Source organism: Gossypium hirsutum, chromosome A11 (assembly GCF_007990345.1).
Source record: "Gossypium hirsutum isolate 1008001.06 chromosome A11, Gossypium_hirsutum_v2.1, whole genome shotgun sequence".
Lineage (NCBI taxonomy): Eukaryota > Viridiplantae > Streptophyta > Magnoliopsida > Malvales > Malvaceae > Gossypium > Gossypium hirsutum.
This window is the reverse complement of record NC_053434.1, coordinates 98033304-98044287: the sequence shown is the minus strand read 5'-3', so window position 1 is coordinate 98044287 and position 10984 is coordinate 98033304. Positions and strand designations below refer to the sequence as shown.

The 10984-nt window shown below is 31.6% G+C and overlaps 2 long non-coding RNA genes across 2 annotated transcripts; one reads left to right on the top strand and one right to left on the bottom strand.

Moving 5' to 3' along the window:
• Window positions 1–4586: 4586 nt before the first annotated feature.
• LOC121209928 (uncharacterized) lies at window positions 4587–5413 on the bottom strand. The gene is made up of 2 exons (XR_005905135.1): window positions 5245–5413; window positions 4587–4910 (listed from the first exon to the last, which is right to left on the bottom strand). It is a non-coding gene; the product is annotated as an uncharacterized lncRNA (long non-coding RNA).
• Window positions 5414–9750: 4337 nt separating this feature from the next.
• LOC107892042 (uncharacterized) lies at window positions 9751–10697 on the top strand. The gene is made up of 2 exons (XR_001682420.2): window positions 9751–9979; window positions 10293–10697. It is a non-coding gene; the product is annotated as an uncharacterized lncRNA (long non-coding RNA).
• The last annotated feature ends 287 nt before the right edge of the window (window positions 10698–10984 follow it).

Here is a 10984-nt window from a genome sequence, read left to right as displayed (position 1 = left end):
TTGGATGTGTTAGTTTGCCTCTGGATTCTAGGTTTGAATCCTCATGTGTGTTTTGAAGAATTATTTTTTTAATTTAGATTTGTTTTTAAGTTTTAAAATACTTATTTAATTTTTTTAATATTATTTTGTTTTTTCGAAATAGGCCAAAAACTTTTTCATGTTCTCCCTCTCCCACATTCCTTTGTCTCAACATTCTCTTTTGCTTTATTTTAAGTTTTCTTTCTTTTATATTCTTTGATTTGTTTTTTTCTTTCTTTGGGGTTTCAAAATTGTTGCCGCTAGTTACTTCTTCTCAAGTCGTTTCTTGATCCTTTGAGTGTTGTATTGGGTAAATGACATCCTTTGGGTTCGTTGACTAATTTATTTTGTTATTGCTTTCGAATTATTTAGTCAATTTCTTATAGATTAGCATGTTTATGGAATTGAGGTATCAATTTGGTGGGTGGTGACATTTCGATCGTTTTGGGTGGTTTAGATCACGAAATCAGGTGTGTTTCTGGAATTGATTAATCGAAGTATTGTGTTGCTAATGAACTATATGAAATACTATATGTTTTGGTATATCCATGATTTGACAAAGGTTGAGGTCTGTTTCGTTCCCAAAAATACGGTTTTCAGCCTGTTTTGGTGTGGTTTCGTGACCACACGGGCATGTGCCGTACATGAGGTGTTCACACAGCTGTGTGACTTTGGGAATTAGGGTTTTTGGATGATTTTGGTGCCTCACAACTGTGTGGCTATGATTTAAGGATTTTTGTTGATTTTCACATAGGCGTGAGCCTGGGACACATAGCCGTGTCTGCTCTACACCTTATTTTGGAAATTATGGATACTGAGTTACACGGGCTATTCACACGGCCATGTAACTCAGTCACACGGGCGTGTAAACCTTTACACGGCCGTGTAGACCTGTTTCGCAGATTTTTGTTCTGTGTTGTATTTTGACCTGTCTTAGTTCCTATGTAGTCTAATGTTTGTTGGGGCCTCTGTAAATGTGTTAGGACTCTGTTTTCCGCTTAGATTCGAGTGTGTGTTTGCAATTACATGATTTAAACTAATTAGTTATTCATGTGTTTAGATGATGTGATAAATGAGTTGAGGTATTTATGCCGTCGTTACATATTAACCGTTAAACAAGTAAAACCGATTCTGAAATTGACAGACTGAATATGAGCTTCTATATCTATGAGACTGTTACTGTTTGGTGTGCATTCATACATTTGCATAAAATTGGGGTTTTGGTTGCGAAGAGAAGGAAGATTAATTTGGGCAGTTTTAACTATAATGCTTTTGTATAGCGGTATACCGTACTATACTGACCGTTTACCAACTCAGTTGTATACTTTCACTCGAGTGGCTTAGTTCCACTATATGTGGTGTGTAGGGTGGATGAACCTTTAATGGTTCTATGTGGTGTGCAAGGTGGACAGGCCTTCTGTAGCCTTTATGTGGTGTACAGGGTGGATGAAAAGGTGTTTGGTTGATCAAGTGAGTTTTTAACCTGTTACATATATCTTATATTCGGTATGTGTTTATCTGTCTGATGGTTGGGATAGTTGCGAATTAACGTGAATAGTCTGACGTGTGAAATATACCATTATGATATGTGTGTATGATTACTGGAAATTACTTGTAAGATTGAGTACTGATACTTTTTATTGTTCGTTCACTGTTTGTGTGCACATATCAATATTCGTCTGAATACTCTGTCTATTGCTTTTGTTTTTAATTTCGGACTCACTCTGAGCTCGTGTAGCTCATCCCTTATTTTCCTCTCTTTCAAGTAAATTTTGTGTTAGAAGCTGGACTTGGTAGCCAGAGGTCTTAGAAAGTTTGGTTTGATTCGGTTTAGTTAAAACTTTCATAAGTTTATACGGTTGGTTTTAAGATTATTTGTAAAGAGATTATATAAACTGTGGTATGGGTTAAGGTTTGAACTTTTCGTTAAACTACGTGATTTTGATTTTGAACAACATATTTTTCGCACAATTTCTAATACAAAAATTTCGAATTACATTTGGCAAAATAGATGTATTTTGAAACTATACAAGAATTACTGCTTTAAAGCGTAAATTGTTAAATGACTTAGTATGTTTTTAGCAAATTGTGTTCGAAGTGAGTTTTAAATAATTCTTTATGTAAATTGCTTTTAGATCACTTTGGTGGTCAGTGTAAACTCTGGGATCTGGCCTAAACTTTTAGGCTGGGTATCGGGTTGTTACATGTCATAAGTGTGTTACCCTCATAGGATACCCTTGATCTCTTTGGGAGAATATCCGTTCTCCAAATGTGGTCATATTTTATCTCATGGTAACCGGTTACATCTTTCTTCATGAAAAGTCAATCACTATCAAGTAGTGATCAAGTCATTCATCATAAAGACAAACGACTCGTGGTCACGTTTACTTTTCGTTAACCATTTAATGTGAACAAGAGATTTACCCATGTTTTGGGCTATGAATTCCACTATTGTAAATGATGCTACATACTACAGAAGTCATGCACCCAACACACTGGCTTTCGATTCTTTATCTATTTGAACTTAGGCTTTTACTTACATCAAAATGTATGAGTCGCGCATACATTGTTCGTCATCCACTCAAGATTTAAGTATGTCACACTGTAAACATCACAAGTGAATAAATCCGTAAATGGATTCAGGATATATTCTGGTTGGGTCCTGTCTGATGTACTGTTTATTGGAAAAAATCCGATTTGAAAATGGTTTTCTTTCACAACGAAAAATAAAAATTTTGAAAACCAACTCGGTTTGTTATATTTATAGCAATAAACCTTAACTGAATTCATATCTGTGTTTTTGGATAATCGAATCCTTGATGTTTTCCAACTTTCAACCAAACGGTCTTCTCTATTATTCTCGTACCACGAACTATTTTGAGTGTGGGCTCAAATCAATTAAACAAAAACACAAAACTAGAAAAAGTTTTCTTTTTGGGATGAAAACGAAAATTCTTTTTTCTTTAATAGAAACCGGTAAAATTGTTATTATGAAAAATATATTTAAAAGTTGAGAATAAATTCTCTCTATATTTTGGCAGAATAAGTTGTAACATCTGATTGAATAAGTTGTGGAGAAAGTGATTACATAGCATTAGTGTTAACTTTTGGGGATTGAGATCCACATATTATTTCTTCTAATGAGTCACAATTCCATATGCTCAATTTCTCAAGCTATTGAAGTCTTGTCAACATACTCAACGGAAAAATATTCAACAACTTAGGACAATCTTCCAAGGAAAATGAAGTTAGTTTAGAATACAAATGTTCATCAAGTAGGTTAGGCCATAGCCTTTCCATGTTTTCTATGCCACCACTACTACTCAAACACTTCTTTACCAATTTTTCCACCAATCATGTTCAGGAAATGCTTATTTTCCAATCTCAAACACCTCTTGTGCCCTTTTAAAACAAATACCCAATTTCTTTAGCACAAGAGATATCTCCTAAATTTACATGCACAATTCATTTGAATGTGTCAATAAGTAAAGTTAAGTTGATAGGAAATTTTTGCAATTTCTTACTACAACTATGTATGTCATGTTTTACAGTTTCTTTTTCACTTATCTCATAAATCTCATCATGTTTTCAAAAACATTTAATTTTTTAACCTTAAAATGTTAGAATGCCCCTTTAAAATATTACAATATTTATGATGTAAAAAGCTAAATGTAAAAGGACCAAACATTAAAATATAAATACTCAACGTATGATAAATTTTAAAAATTAACTATTTCATTTTTAATCATTAATCGCCTTTTTATCAAATTAAAATATTAATTAATTAAACTTATTTCTATATTACCATTGATATCCATCATTATTAAATTATTTTTTTCTTAATTAATATTATTATTCAATTAAATATCAGAGTACTAACTTTTATGCACATGTTTCATTATTTATCAACTTTAATTCAAGTAAATTTTTTTAATAAACAATTATCAACATGCATATATATAAATTTGATTAAATTAAGTATTCATGTTATCCTAACAAAAAGAAAAACAATATTTATTAGGTTCCTATTGATATTAGATAGATGAATAAAATAAATTTAACTAAGAGAAAAGATTTTCTAATATATATTCTTTAACTTTCAATATTCAACTGATCATAAAAACAAAAATAAAATGTTATGATTAGAAAAGATACTAATTGAGATCAATCAAATAAAAAAAAATTATGTTATTTTGTATAGAATGCATTTGGAACTATAAGTTTCTCTTATATTCTAAATTTATTTTATAAGATAAGAGATATTTATATATACACAAAAGTAAAAAAAGAAAAAAGAAAGAAAAAGAAAACATTAACATTAAACATACCTTTGCACTGAAGAGATATTGTGGCTGAGGTACATTAGGATCAAGTGAAGTGTTTCCAATACTTGTGGTATCAAAATGGAATGTGCTCAAAACAGGACATTTGATTATTTCTAATTGTCTTAGAAAAGGGAAATTCTATTGGGTTAACTCCACGGCAAAATCTTTTGAGATTAGAAAGATTGATGAGTTTCAACGAGTCAAGCTGAGGGAACACCCTTATGCTGTTTGTAATAACACAAATTTACCCGAGCCCGTGAATTAGAGTAAAAATAATAAAATGTCTGTTTACAATAAACAGGCTTAAAAGCCTGATAACCCAAACAAAAGAGCCCGGTTACATTTGCAGCCCAACTGGTTTGAACCAGAATACCCAAATACTTAGAACCCAATTAACCTAAACTACCCACTAGCCCGGTTACACCCAAGCCCAAATACCCGAGCCAGACCCAAACTAGCGAGGCCCAGTGCCTAAACTAAATCTAGAAACCCTAGGGTTTCTAGAAGCTTCGCGCCGCAACAGACACGCCTCTTCGTCTTACCCCGTGACTCCGGCCTCGTATCACTCTGCAATCAACGGGCGAATCAACGTTAGCGAATTCACTGACAGATTTTCTCGTCGTCACCTGCAAAAAATGGAAAGAACGACAGAAGAAAAAGAGAAGCAAAATATGGAAAGAAATCAGAGATTTCTTTCCCAAACTGTAATGACTTACAAAGGGCTATAAAAGCCTTTCTTTTTAATCTGTAAGGAAAAAAATAAGGGAAATAAAAAAGAGCACAGAAGAATATTACCGATTTCTTTACTTTGTCAGAAAACAAAGGTGATCTTTTTTCTTTTCTTAGATATCAACGTTTCATACATGCAAAATACTGTAAAAAAATAAATAAAAGAGATTACCTTTTTGCTGTGAAAAAGGCGAAACGATTCGTATTCTGACCACCGTACTCGGCAAAGTCAGCGGTGGCGCGTGAGCGCGTGGGAACCCAATGATGGAAGCTCAACAGAGCTCCGAGGGTTTGCTCTCGGCCCCCTTTCAGAGAATCCTTCTGTTTTTTTTAAATATGTTTAAAAATGTTTTTTTTTGGCTGAAACTAGGCTTTTATAGCCTCATATAAATGACGTCGTTTTGCTTAAAAAAATAAGCTTTAGAACGGCGTCGTTCCAAGGCTAGGATCCGCGCATTGACCTGAGACCCGGGGAAGATCCGCGTGTTTTTGGAAAATGGGCTAATTTCCCAATAGGTCCTTTCGCATTTTTAATCTTTATAATTTCATTTTATTTTTATTTTAATTTGGCCCTAATCTTTTATATTTGTTTCAATTTAATCCTAACGGTCTTTAAAATCCATTCTGAAGAACGATGTCATTTTAGGATTGGGGTCGAATTACACAATGAGTCCCTCGGCTTTTAGTGAGTGTTTCAATTAGGCCCAAATTTTTTATTATTTTGCATTTAACCCCAGATTCTTTAATTAAATTCAATTTTAACCCTTTTTATATATTTAATTTATTTTAAATACCTTATATATTATCTATTTTTATAAATACTAGTTATATAAAATAGTACATATTATTTTTATTTATATATTATCATTATATTATTTATATCATTATTATACATTTTATTTATAAATTTTATTATATATTATATTTTACCATATATTATTCCTTACATTACTTTTATTTTATTATAAAATATACATTATTCTATTACTCCTTAACTACATATGTTTTTTTATTAAATAAATATGTGTAATATTACTATTTAGTACATTATTTTTTTTAATATATATTAAGTTATTATATCTTATAACATGATTTATGGTTGGTGGCGACTCCCGTTTTTAAAATACCTTCCCCAATTTAAAAAGAGGTTTCGACACTGTTGCCAATCCTTTCTTCTCCACCTAGTATTCCTTTTATTATGTCTTCCATTTCATCACAATAAAAAACAATAAGTGTTTTCAAATGCACAAAGCTTTTAACTATAGATGACATAAATACACACTTCAGCTTATGGTAATCGAACACTTCCAAATGTGTTAAAACTTAAAACATCAAGAGACACCGTAAGAAGTCGATCATCATGCCATATTTTTTCAATTTTATTGACTGAATGCAAATACAACTCCTTCAATGCCGGAAACAAAACCTACAAATAAAATCATATTTGGCATCATCATTAACAATACTTTATTAATTATCATTAAGAATATGTAAGAATGATTTTCATACCAACAACTCTACCTTAATTTTCATTAAGGTAAGAAATACAACCCCATCAACTCTTTTTTTTATATGGAAAAATTCCCTCTACTTGAATTTTTTTTAATATCACTTTTACTACTATTTATAAGTTCCTCTAAACCCTTAAATTGAGAAATAATACATATTTACAACTTTAAAATTCATATATAATTTATTTATCCAAAAATAACACTATTAAATTTCCAGTAATTTTTAATAAAAAATTTAATTTTTTTAATAAAAATATGATATTAGATAATTCAGTAATATATATTGGATGCACATTATATTTTCAAGAGAAGATCCAAATTTAAACTTTTTTTTGAAAGACAAAACTGCCATAAACTTTAAAAATTTATAAAGCAATTATTGTTGTTGTTTTACTCCCACTTACCAATTAATTACTAATTTAAAAGGAAACAAATGAAAAAAGAAAAAGATTAGCTTAAATACTTTTTATCAAAAAGCCACGTAGCAAAGGAATTCCACATGCTATTGAATGTGGGAAGACATTCCAAGGTTAAGGAGCGTAGTTGAGTAAATTCCAAAATATCATCCTCTCCAATCTCTTCTTTTTCCACTAGTATTAACTCTCTCATGTTCTCGCAAGTCTACCGATATTTTTTCAAATTGACGAAGCCCTTTGGCCATGGAGAAGAAGAACAAATTTTTCAACATATCGCAATTGTGGACTGTTACGGATCCGAGTCGGCCAAATGATTCAGCTTTGAGTTGACCATCACATATTGCCTCTAAATTCATCAAATTCGCTAGAGACGATGACTCCAAGGAAGAAACCAACATCTTAGGGTTAATAACAAATTTGATGTCTGAGACCTTAAACACCTCAAGATGCTTTAGATGTGGAAAACCTTCAGTAATCGGGTCATAAAGCATTTCCATGGTATGTTCTACTTCTACTAGATATAAACTTCGGGTTTTACTCAATAACGTTTTAATTTCATGGGCCAAATGAGGACTTGTGAGCTTCAGCAATCTTGATGTTTCCATCCATCTCTCAGACCAATGCTACTTAACATCTCCAATGGAAATCTTGTACCTTTCCATGTTTCCAGAAAACAACTTCTGTTTGGGTATAGCTCGCACATCAGGAACGTAACATGTACTTCCAAAGTGGTCAGACGAGACAAATTCTGCAACTCAACAAGACTAACATTGCTCCTTGGTTTATTCTCATTTCCCTCAACCTCCCAATCCCATCTATTAAAGCTATCATATAAGTAGAGTTCTTCTAATCTGGATAAACTTGACAATACGTTTGGTGATATTGCTTCAAGACTGGAACAACCACTCAAGTCTAGCAATTTTAGCCTCCTCAACTCTCCTATTTCCTTTGGGAGCACTCTAATAGTAAAATTACGGAGGTCATGGATTTCTAAATTTTGTAACTCTCTGTCGAAACCTCCATTTTAAAAGCGAGATTTTTGAAAACAGGAGTCGCCACCAACCTTTTTAGGTGTGATTAGATCACCTTATAAAATATTTTGGTCTACGAAAACATGAGAAGATAGGTTCAGGAGTCGATTACGTGCGAGGAAGGATTAGCACCCTCACAATGCCCAAAATTGGTACCAAATTAGTTTTCTGTCATGATGTCAAAAGTTTGAAGGAGTTTGGAAATAAGATCCCTTTTTAAAACTATAATAATTTGCTGAAAATCGAGGTTCTTTCACTCCAAAAGAGTACAAACATCGCATCCAGCATGATTGGACACAATATTCTTAAACTTTCGTAATTGAAATCATCTCGTGATTTACGAAATCTATTTAGAATGATACTTTAAACATTTAGACAAACGGGAAATCGCAACCCAGCATGTTAGGGCACTACTTCCCAAATTCCTAAATACCAAAAACATTGCCTCTCTTTTTAAAATTCTTTTGGATTAAATGAGATATAATTTTTAAAAGCAATGATGTATTTAACATATTACAAAAGATCAATATTAAGTAAACTAAGCTACCTGATACATACTTTAACATTTCATGCAAATATAGTATGGAAAATGATAATAATGACGTAAATCACACCATATACATTAACATTTCATGCATATATAATCGTAAATAACGTAAATATACATACATTATCATTCCATGCAAAATGCAACATAGAGAATAATGAATAGAACAACACAAATTACATAATATATACAATAATATTTAATGCGTATATAACTTAAAAATAACAACATAAATTTCCACACAAATATATAAAATAATAAATAATAAGTAATTCATAAGATACAATTAACATATTAAAATAGTACTAAATAAATGCAAACTGATACAAAAATAAATAAATTAGGAATATATAACAAAAGTCAGAAGAAAAGAAAAGATAATATTAAATACAAATAAAAAAATTTAAAACAATATATAAAGAATAAAGGATAATTCTTTAAAAATTATACTATATAATGTAATAGTTTAATATATATTTATAAAAATAATAATATGTTAAATAGGAACAAAATTTTGCAATAAATTTTAGAATATTAAATACTAAATATTTAAAAATGATATATATATTATTTAATAATAGTTAAAAAAATTTTAAAAAAATTGTACATAATAATAAATAAATAAAATAATATATAATAAAAAATAATATAATGAATAAAATATATATTAAAATAATATAATATATAATAAAGCATATAAATAAATGTCTAATAAAATATGAATAATACATAGATAAAAATATATAAATAATGTTTGTAGTAAAAATAAATAATATATAAAATATTTAAAATAAATAAATTATATAAAAATTTTAAAAAGGACTAAAATGAAATAAAAATAAAACTCTAGGGTTAATTTTAAAATAATAAAAAAGAATTTTAGACCAAATTGAAACACGCGCTAAAGCCGAGAGACTCACTGGGCAATTTGTCTCTAATCCCAAAACGACGTCGTTCCCAAAATAGGCCTTATTATAGCAGCTAGAACTAAATTAAAACAAGAATAAAAGGTCAGGGCCAAATTATAATAAAATAAAATAAAATTATAAATATTGAAAATGCGGAAGGACCAATTGGGAAATTTTCCCATTTATCAAAAACACGCGGATCCTCCCCGTGTCACGGGTCAACGCACGGGTCCTTTATTTAAACGGTGCCGTTTTAATGCTTATTGAACTAAGCAAAAACGACACCATTTTTATAATGCTATATAAGTCAGATTTCGGTCCAAAATTCATTTCTTACAGTTAGTTTAAAAAAAAAACTTAAAATTCTCTGCAGGAGAGGAAGTGAAGAACCCTCCAAGCTCCGGCCTCCGGCCTTCATCGCCCACGCGCCATACGCACCACCGCCCACGGCGGTTGGAAGGTGAAAAGCCTCCAATTTTTCAGGCGAAACACAGGTAACCTCTTTTCTCTTCTAAATACCAACAGTTTTTCGTAAAAAAAAAAAACAAATCATATGCACTGAACAAATGAAAATAAACTATGATGAATGCGATGTATGTTTAAATCACCTTTCTCAAAAAAACCACTTGTATTTCTTTCTTGTATCTATATATGCGTGTATCTATTTTTGTATGTATCAAAAAAAAATTCCCCCTTCCTGTTTACAGTAAAGATAGTCGGCTTTTATAGCCTCTGTTTACAAGTTTGGTGCATTCCCCTGTTCGATTCCTTGCCATATTTGTTGTGTGTTTCTTTCTCTTTTTGCAGGTGACGACAAGAGAATGGGCAACAATCGTACGTTGATGATGCGAATCTGCCGGTGGTGGGATTGGCACACCGATTGCGGCGTGAATTTAAGATCCTTTGTCTGACGCTTGCGGTGCCCAGGGTTTCTGAAACCCTAGGCCTTCTGTCTTCTGTTAATGATTTGGGCCCCCTTGGGCCGTGTTTAGGTGTTGGGTTGGGTGTAACCGGGTATTTGGGTTTTAAACTAATTGGGCTATGTACATGGGCTACTGTAAAAGGACTTTTATTATTTTGTTTTGTTTTCTTTGTTTATTATTTTTCGGGCCGGGCAAATTTAGGTTATTACACTCTCCTAACATCAGAACCTACCAAACTAAATGTACAAAGAGTTTCCAAGAAACCAATGGAGGAAAGTAAAATTTTATACTTTGAGTCCTTTCATCCCCACAAAAATATTTTTTGGAATTTTTAAAGACGAATACACTCTACCCAAGAAAAAGGAAAGTTTTGAAAATTTTGACTCACCTAGTAGCTCACTAACCTTCGTATTTTGTAACCTAACAAGACTGCAGGTTCTCATTCTATCCTTATCTGACCACTCTTCAAATACATCCTCTTTTCCCGAAGCAAGCCAACCACGATCCCTAGAAGCAATTGCAATGGCTACTTCGCAAACAACATCATGCATGTCAAATCGTTCAAGGTTAGAACCA